The sequence below is a fragment of the Crocodylus siamensis genome, chromosome 2 (assembly GCF_052110815.1).
Source record: "Crocodylus siamensis isolate JL-2025a chromosome 2, ASM5211081v1, whole genome shotgun sequence".
Taxonomy (NCBI): domain Eukaryota; kingdom Metazoa; phylum Chordata; order Crocodylia; family Crocodylidae; genus Crocodylus; species Crocodylus siamensis.
In genome coordinates this window covers 209,483,896-209,493,274 of record NC_143396.1, presented here as the reverse complement: position 1 = coordinate 209,493,274, position 9,379 = coordinate 209,483,896, and the positions used below count along the sequence as shown (strand labels likewise).

The 9,379-nt window shown below is 46.7% G+C and overlaps 1 protein-coding gene across 1 annotated transcript in view; it reads left to right on the top strand.

Moving 5' to 3' along the window:
- The first annotated feature begins 3,322 nt into the window (after positions 1-3,322).
- Positions 3,323-9,379, top strand: part of LOC149871649 (uncharacterized) — a 59,786-nt gene continuing 53,729 nt past the window's right edge. The window contains exon 1 of the mRNA XM_090032913.1: positions 3,323-3,442. The gene's annotated coding sequence lies outside the window, so the exon portion shown is untranslated. The remainder of the gene's footprint in view (positions 3,443-9,379) is intronic.

Genomic DNA, 9,379 nt, shown 5'->3' with positions numbered 1-9,379 from the left:
TTCCTATTTCCTTCCCTCCTGCTTTCCTGCAGAAGTTCTGAATTCAGTATGGAAGAGAAACTTGTCCTCATTGTGGCAAAGAATACAGTTTGCTATTTTAGGGAAAAATAGATTTTGTCTCTTTCTGTGGGTAAGGTTAAATCCATGATTTTTCTTTCACTTCCCAGTGGTTTCGTTTCCTAGTGGTTTCACTTCCCAGTGGTTGAGGTAAGGACTGATAAAGGAATTGTAAAATCTCACTTTTTACTTGAAAAGAAGAGCAGTTCAGTAATTTACTTCATTTCAATATGTGTACTAGCTGGGCAATTCTCAACATTCAGCTTGGAAAAAATATCAGATTTCATTCAAACTGCAGAAAAGAACGTAACACATGTATATTACAATTGTAAGAAAATCTCAGAGAAATTTTGAAAAAAAAATCAGAACTTTTGAAAAACAGAATTCTGAGTTTAGAGACTCTTTCAGTGTCTTTCCACCTACTTGTATGGCCTTCATTACCACAGTAAATCAACAATTTAATTTAGTGTAATTTGGTGTTGAATAAATTAAGGATAACTTTTGAAGGCTATGCATGTTGCATTTTGAATGCCCTCTAGTGGTAGGTTTAATTGCAATAGCTCTTTAAGGCTTCCAAAGCAGCAGACAATGACTATTAGATGTGGAAGGGACTGGGGCTAGTCAGTTTTAGGGCTTCTGATACCACCTCCCCTACTTTGCAAGGTTTTTCATACAGGCAGTCCTTGACTTGCAGCGTTTCAAGTTACAATGTTTTGCACTTACAACATTTATAAATTGATACCATTTCAACTTTCTGATGGCAGTTTCAACTTTACAATGCTTGATCCGATGCCATGCCATGCTACACCAGCGAACAAGTTTTCTGTGTCATCCATCTCCCTGGAGAAAATCTGTCCAAACTTCCTTGGACACTTTCTTTAAGAAAGCAGACAAAACGCCAGAAAAACCTGCAGCCAAGACTCCTGAGAAGACTCCAGCCAAGGGTCCTTCAAAAAATTCAGCAAAGTTACCTCAAAGAAGTCCTTCCAAATCAATATGATTGCTATTTATAATATTAATACATTAATGTAGCTATATTACTCATCTATAATTGATCAAGTACAAAATTCTGGGTTATTTTTGGTGAAAATAGGGTATCGGGCCTTGGTTCAGGAACCAATCCCCCATTTATAACATTGTTTCTTATGGGAAAATAGGTTCTGAGTTACAACTTTTCAACTTAAGACGTGGTTTTCAGGAACCAATTATGTCGTAAGTCTGAGGACTGCCTGTAGTCAGGTTTAGGGCTGCTAATGTTACAGCGCTAATAGCAGTATACTTAAGGTACATTGCTTGTTTAAACAACTTTGCTTACAGCACTATAAACAGTACCACTTTGTATTACTATTAGGGGTGCAAACTTTGTTTTCAAAGTTTTTCTAATAGTCAGCATTGATGCTGCTATTTGAGAATGATGGGTGTTACCAGCCATCATCTGGTACTGTTATCTGGTATCTGCCGCTGTTACTTTGGAGTCTTTTAATAGCAGCTTTTTGACAGCTGTTTTCCCTTTAGTGGTTCTGGCTCAAATTCATGGATTACAGCTAGTTCCAAAGTAAGTAAGTACAGTTAGGATGCAGTTAACCAGGGTACAATTAAGTTACAAAGTTGAAGGCAGAGCTAAAAGGTGCTATGCATTTAAGATTTTAATTTATGCTCTTACTCAATATGCAATAGGCAAGAAATGTGGGTTGGCATTGTGCTAGGTAGCTAAGTAAAGTATATGCTTATCTGGCATGTATAGACATGGAGTACCCATAATATTTGCTTTTCACAAGCACAAATACTGGAATGCACCCACTTGGCTTTAGTCACAGAAAAGTTAAGGTATAAATGAGAGAGAAATCAAGTTAAGTTTTAGGAGAATGCAAACCTAAAGTATTCTAGCAAATATTAGAGGTAGGAAATCCAATTTCAAGAAGATTTCAGAGAATGTTGGCTTTAAAAACTACAATTTTGCAACAGCAGGACTTCGAGAGAGGGCCTAGTTAAGCGGTGTTGTTTGAAAGGTCAGCCAGGAAACAGCATACTAAGGGAATTATTTTTAGCCTGAGGCTTTATGCACTTGCATTCTGTCCTCCAAAAAACTGACCGCAGGTTCTTTCAGGGACTTTATTGTATGTGTTGCCTGTGACTGTATTATAATTCAGTCTACCGGAGACAAGATAAGAGCCATGTGTAGTTGAGCATATAGTTAAAAGCAAAAGTGGCTGAGGTGGATGGATCTCCATTACAGCAAGACCTTGTTTGTAACAAAAGGGAATGGAAGTCCTGGGTTTCTACAAATTGACATATGCTTGTCACATCTCAGCCCATTTCTGCCTCATGGTGAAGAAAGCAAGTTCATAGCTAGAGTCCTACGTTTGGAGAGATCCTGTGGTTAACTCATTATTGCTTGAATGGGGTGATTCTCAACCCAGGCCCTGGGAAGCTCCTTTTAATGGTGCCACACAAGTTCATCCTGGACCCAGGCAGGGTGCAACCCTTTCCCCTGCTTTGCAACACGAGGTTTCCCTGCACTCTCAGGACCACGCAAAGCTCTTTGAAACAGAAAAATGGACCTGACATCCTTTCCTTATGCCCTGCATTGGGCTCCTGCGGTACGGGGGCACCAGCCAACCACCCCAGTCATCGCAATGGCATCCAGTCAAGCCATCCCATTGCCAGGTCTTAAATATGAAACAATCATATTGGAAGCTCAAAATTATTGTATGTGCTGAAAAACTATCGTACACTGAACACTTACGCAAGTAAGAACGCATATAAATCGTCATCGTCTTTATATTGATCACAGTAACTCGCCACTGAGCGATTGAGGGCTGGGTCATCACAGCATTTCTTTACTTTGAGGTCAGCTGTCTTAAAAAAGCACTGACAGCAAACCCCCAAGTCGGTTAAGGCTCTCCCGACTCGGGCTTTGCATTTGCTGCCCCAATAGCCATCCTACATTTTGAGCAGTTTTATTATGATTACTCGTTTTTTGTGCAAACACGGTAATTACGGTACACCTGGCAGCACTGGGCCCCGGCCTCTGGTGACAGGAAACTCGCCCCCTGCCCTGCCCTCGCCAGGTTGCAGCAGCGGCTGGGGGGGCGGGGCTAGGATCGCGCGCAGCGCGGGGGGGACTGTGCTCGGCGCTACTGACTTCAGACGCCCCCCGCCCCGTCCCCGTCCCCGTCCCCGTCCCCGTGCGGGGGTGACGTAGGCTCTTAGGGAGTAACTGCTCCACCGCGCGAGGGTAGGGGAGGGGAGGGGAGGGGCGCGAGGACGCGGCGCGCTGACGTCACCCGGCGCGCTGACGTTGGGTCGGTGCGAGCGGCCGTCCGCCGCTGGGGCCGGCGCCAGGAGGAGCCGCGGCACCCTCCCCCCTCAGCCCCCCGCGCAGGTGAGTGCGGGGTCGCGGCCACCCCCCTCTTCTCCTCTCCCCTCTCCTCCCCGCGGGGCAGGGGGTTGCAGGGGCGCTCCCGGGCCGCAGAGGCCCCATGGCCGGGTTGGGGGGGAGGCGCCTCCTCCTCCTTCTCCTCCTCCTCCTCCTCCTCCTGGGCTCTGGCTGGCAGGGGGCACTCACGCAGCTGGTGAGGGGGAGGTTGTTTAGGCAGGCAAGGAGGCTTGAATTGTAGGTGTGCCACCTCCCTCTCCCCCCACTTTCCCTTTGTGCCCTACAGGTACCGTGACCCTGGCCTCTGTTTTTAGCCCCAGAGCCTGGCGAGCTGCAGAAGAGAATCGGTGTTGTTCCAAGACTGTCTCGCTTTGTCTTGCCAGAGGGCTGTGTCTTTTTCCCTGCCCACCGGCTTGGGGAGGAGCAGGCAGGATGTGGGGTTGCTATCCAGGGGGGCTGGTGAAAGTGTGGGTGTTCCCAAGTCCAGGAGGTAGAGCAAGGGAGGATGCTGCTTCTGTCTTTTCATTACGGCAGCGGTTGTCAAGTGGTGGTACTTGAGAAGGCCCTAGGGGATGCGCCCGGGTGGCCAGGGACAGGGTGCTGCCACGCACCATCCTGCGCTGCTGCACAGGTGCTGCTGGTGTGGATGGATGGATGTTGGGGGCGGTGGCTACTGCCGCTCCATGCTCAGCCGCATGCCATCCCCCCCGCCATCCATCCAGCTTTCCCCCGTTCTGTGTCCAGCCACCTGAGTACACTGCTCCGTGTCCATCCATTGTGGGTTCACTGATCCAAAAAGCTTGAAAACACCTGGGGTACAGTAATCTGAGGTACCCCAGCGCAACTTGCGTAAGTAAGGGCGTAGTGTAAGGGTGGGGAGGGAGGTAAAGTCTTTAAATAGTTTGGTCCTCTGGTTTGAGAGAGAGAGAACATGCGCTTCATTCTTGCAAGAGTCATAGAGAACTAGGGTTGGAGGGGATCTCCAGAGGTCTAGTCCAGTCCAACCCCCTGTCTGAGTCAGGATCCTCCCAGTCCAAACCATCTCTTACAACCATAATCTAATAAACTGTAGTATGTGAGGTTGCCATGAGATCCCTTGTTTAGTAACGATCATATAAAACACTCAGGCGGATAGTTTCTAGTGTGCCACCATGCCCTACTGTCTGATTGAAAAGCATGCACTTTTGTAGGTAAGAACCTGCTACAACCTTGGATGCTACCAATGGATGTACTAAGAAATTATTTTAACTTCCTTTTTTTTTTTTTTTTTTGTCAAATGGAAAGTACCCAGGGAGGTAGCATTGACACGGTGGATTAATTGCATGATACCTACAGGAGAAATGAAAGCAAGGTCACATTCTGATTGTGAGCAGCTGTCATTTAAAGTACATGCACCTCTGTAAAACGTACGCATCTTGAGCACATAATAAATACAAGCAAAAGATTTCTTTTACATGGAAAAAGCACTTGTTAGAGCCTTCACTGACAAACTCCACATAAGTGTCTGTTGCTTCCACTGATGAACATGGAGAACTGTGTGTTGCATAACTGGCTGTGGCAGAAGAGGGTTACCTGTTACTTCCTCATTCTTTAAGTAAAGGGCAGTGGTGGAGAGAGGCACTTTTTCCTTGACAGCCATGGCAGGGGGATTAACAGTGATTACTCAGATACATACCATGCTGTTTCAGTGAATGTTAGGAGCGAGATCATCTTAACAATTAACTCCCTGCACTTGTCCCATTGAGTTCAGTGGGATGTTTCCAATGTGCATAGTTACTCCTATGAATTTTATATGCTAGGTGGTTGGCAATAAATACTTGTTTCCTACTCTTTACCTTCAAGGCAGATGTTACCTTGGCCACTAGAAGACTCCATAAGAGCCACGTTGCCACTGTTCACTAGAGAGCAATATTGTGATTCAGAGACTGTACTGAGGCACAGGACAGCTGTATTATTTCTCATGATCCATGAAGGTTTTGTGGGCCCTGGTGAGCATTCTGTGGTTGAACGGAGACTTTTCCTGGCCTAATGGAAGGTGATGTACAGCAAAGTAACCAAGATAGGGGCAAGAGGAAATATGGACTACAAATATGGACTTAAAATTGGAGCTGAGGTAGTTGACACAGAAAGGCTTGAAGGGAAATCAGTGCCGATAACTTCAATAATGAGTTCTAAAGATGCTGTGGTCATCTCCTACATCAGTATCTCGGGACCATACATGTTATGTCCAGAAAAATACCTTTGGTAGTTGAGATTTCTTCTAAAAGTGCATATAAATGGAAGACTAAGTGGAGCACCATGTAGTAACTTGCCACAGAGAAAGGAGTGGGTTAGGAAGTGGGATTCTAGAGGGGGGCCTTCAAACTTTATGGCTCCTCCCCTAAAAAATAATTCCTTTGGGCTGATTCAGTAAAAAATAATCCTCACCAGGGAGTCGTGCTTGGGCTGGGTAAAGAGTCTGTTCTGTTGTGCTGCTCAACTTGGCATTTGAATATTGCACCTTGGAAATGTTTACCCTTTTTTGAGGTCATTAAGTAATGTTCTTAAAATAAATTGGGACGTATCAGGAGGGTTTGGTCAAGGTGTTCAGTGACAGGAACTGGTACATAGTGGATGGAGTCAGACTTGCAGCCAAGGCCTGCCACCAGAATTGGGGTATGGAGGTCTACTGGGATGTGAGCAAAGACTCAGTTAACCTGCATGACACAGTGATGCCACTGCTGGGTCTGGATCCAGTCCCAGGGAGCGTTAGGGTCTACATTTGGCCTGGATGAGCCAGGTGAATTTGATACCCATTTGAATTTTTACAAAGCATGAAGGTATGTTTAGTGTGCCTTTGTTATATGCAAGTAACCTCTTCCATGTTACTTTGTTTGGTGTTATTGGGGGTAAAATATGTGCTTTTGATTTTCTGGAAGGATGAAAAGAGAATTAAAAAATAAGATCGTAAAGCCTCTCTTCCCTTCTGTCTGCAAATTATGGATTTAAAAGGTAGAAGCTACCAGTATGACATATGCCTGCTTCTCTCTGTCAGAAGAAGCAATTATTACAAGTTAGTCTGACCTTCTGCATAACACAGGCTAAGATTTTCACTCTCTGGACCTTGCTTCTATGGTGGTGATTAACATTCTGCTTTAAAAACAATCTTGGCTTTCATTCAGTCTTCCTTGTAAAATATACTTCATGCCAGGTTTCTTAATAAACTGTTTTGCCAAGAGCAGGAGCACAGCTGCCCTGCTGGGCTTTCCTGAAACCCATGCATTAGGATTTGAAAAAGGAAATGAAATTCCTTTGAAAAGTGCTACTTGTACATACAAGTGACTGAATAGATGAAGGTTGGCTTTTTTGCTTGGTCTTGCATCATGAAGGCTGTCCTGAGGCCAGGATTTTACAGCATGATGTGCAGCTCCAATCAAGTTAGTAAGTTACTCTGCAGACTTGTTTTTAGAAGGTACCAAATTCCTTCTCAGCTGAGACTTCCCTTACTAATGCAGCAGTGCATTGAAATTTGAATTTAGGCTGCCTGTATCTAATTGGCCTCTGAGATTTAAATTTCACAAAGTTTAGATTCCATAACCGTCACAAAGTTTAGTCAACCAAAGACTGCGGTGCTGGTGTCATCAGGACATAACAGTGGGAGTCTACTACAGACCTCCCACCCAAAATCGTGAGCTTGACCAAGAGTTCGCCCGGAAACTGGCTGAGGCCGCATGCTCCAGGACCATGGTTATCATGGGTGACTTCAATTACCCGGACATCTTGTGGGAGGATCACTCAGCAAAAACTGAGCAGTTGCAAAGGTTCTTCTCGTGTGGCTGACCTCTACTTGACTCAAGAAGTCTATGGGCCAACGAGAGGCAAAGCGCTGCTCGACCTGGTACTGGCTACTGGGGATGACCTAACTGGTGACCTAGTGATCGATGGGAAGCTGGGTGATAGTGACCATGAGCTGATCACCTTCACCATCCACCGTAAAGCTGGCAAGTCAGTCAGCAAAATGGAAGTCCTAGACTTCAGAAAAGCTGACTTTGACAAGCTCAGGAGGCTTGTCAGTGAGGACCTAAGGGACCATGACCCCAGGGAGAGGGGAGTTCAAGAAGAGTGGTTGCTCCTCAAGGGAGCGATCCTCAATGCACAAGCTAAGTCTATTCCATCTTAGAGGAAAGGCAGCAAGAGGGCACAGCAGCCCCCCTGGCTCTCCAGGGACCTAGCAGACCTCCTGAGGCTAAAAAGAAAGGCCTACAAAGGATGGAGGACGGGATTCACCTCCAAGGAGGATTATTCTGCACTGGTCCGGTTCTGCAGGGAGCAAACCAGGAAAGCCAAGGCTGCAACTGAACTCCAACTAGCTTCAAGCATCAAGGACAATAAAAAGTCCTTTTTCAGATATGTGGGGAGCCGGAGGAAAAGCAAGGGCAACATTGGAACCCTGCTGAACCAGATGGGGCAAATGACGCTCAGGAAAAAGCCAACCTATTAAATGGGTATTTTGCTTCGGTTTTTCATCAGTCCCATGGGACGCCCATGCCCACCGTGGAGCAGGGAGGTCCGGTGAGGGAGATCGCCTGCCCTCCATTAATGTTGACTTCGTGAAGGAACATCTTGAGAAGCTGGATACCTTCAAGTCAGCCGGCCCTGACAATCTACACCCCAGGTACTCAAGGAGCTGGTGAGCATCATAGCCTAGCCTGTGGCACAGATCTTTGAAAACTCCTGGTGCTCTGGTGAAGTGCCTGAAGACTGGAAGAAGGCCAATGTGGTGCCTATCTTCAAGAAAGGGAGGAAAGTGGATCCGGCAAACTATAGGCCCATCAGCCTGACTTCTATCCCTGGGAAGATCTTAGAAAAGTTTATTAAAGAGGCCATCCTTAATGGACTGGCCGACGCCAACATCCTAAGGGATAGCCAGCATGGGTTTGTTGTGGGTAGGTCTTGCTTGACCAATCTCATTTCCTTCTATGACCAGTGACATATCACCTGGACAAGGAAGTCGCTCATCATGGTGTCCTGTGACCAGTGGGGTCCCCCAAGGCTCTGTCCTTGGACCCATATTGTTCAACATCTTCATTAACGATGTGGACATTGGAGCCAGGAGTGGACTGGCCAAGTTCGCTGATGACACCAAACTTTGGGGCAAAGCATCCATGCCAGAAGACAGGCGGGCGATCCAGCCTGACCTGGACAAGCTCAGCAAATGGGCGGATGAGAACCTGATGGTGTTTAACACCGAAAAATGCAAGGTTCTCTACCTTGGGAAGAAAAACCTGCAGCATCCTTATAGGCTCGGCAGTGCTACGCTGGCTAGCACTACAAAAGAAAGAGACTTGGGGGTCAGGATTGACCACAAGATGAACATGAGCCTGCAATGTAATGCTGCGGCTAGTAAAGTGACCAAAACACTGGTTTGCATCCATAGATGCTTCTCAAGCAGCCCAGGATGTCCTTCTCCCCTGTACTCGGTCTTGGTGAGGCTGCAGCTGGAATATTGTGTCCAGTTTTGGGCTCCACAATTTAAAAAGGATGTGGAGAAGCTTGAGAGAGTCCAGAGAAGAGCCATGCGCATGATCAGAAGTCAGGAAAGCAGACCTTACAATGACAGGCTGAGAGCCATGGGGTTCTTTAGCCGGGAAAAGCGCAGGCTCAGGGGTGATCTGATGGCCACCTATAAGTTCATCTGTGGTGGCCACCAGTATCTGGGGGAACGTTTGTTCACCAGAGCGCCCCAAGGGATGATGAGGTCGAATGGTTATAAACTACTACAAGACCTTTTCAGGCTGGACATAAGGAAGAATTTCTTTACTGTCCGAGCCCCCAAGGTCTGGAACAGCCTGCCATCGGAGGTGGTTCAAGCACCTACATTGAACACCTTCAAGAGCAAATTGGATGCTTATGTTGCTGGGATCCTATGACCCCAGCTGACTTCCGCCCCTTGGGCAGGGGGCT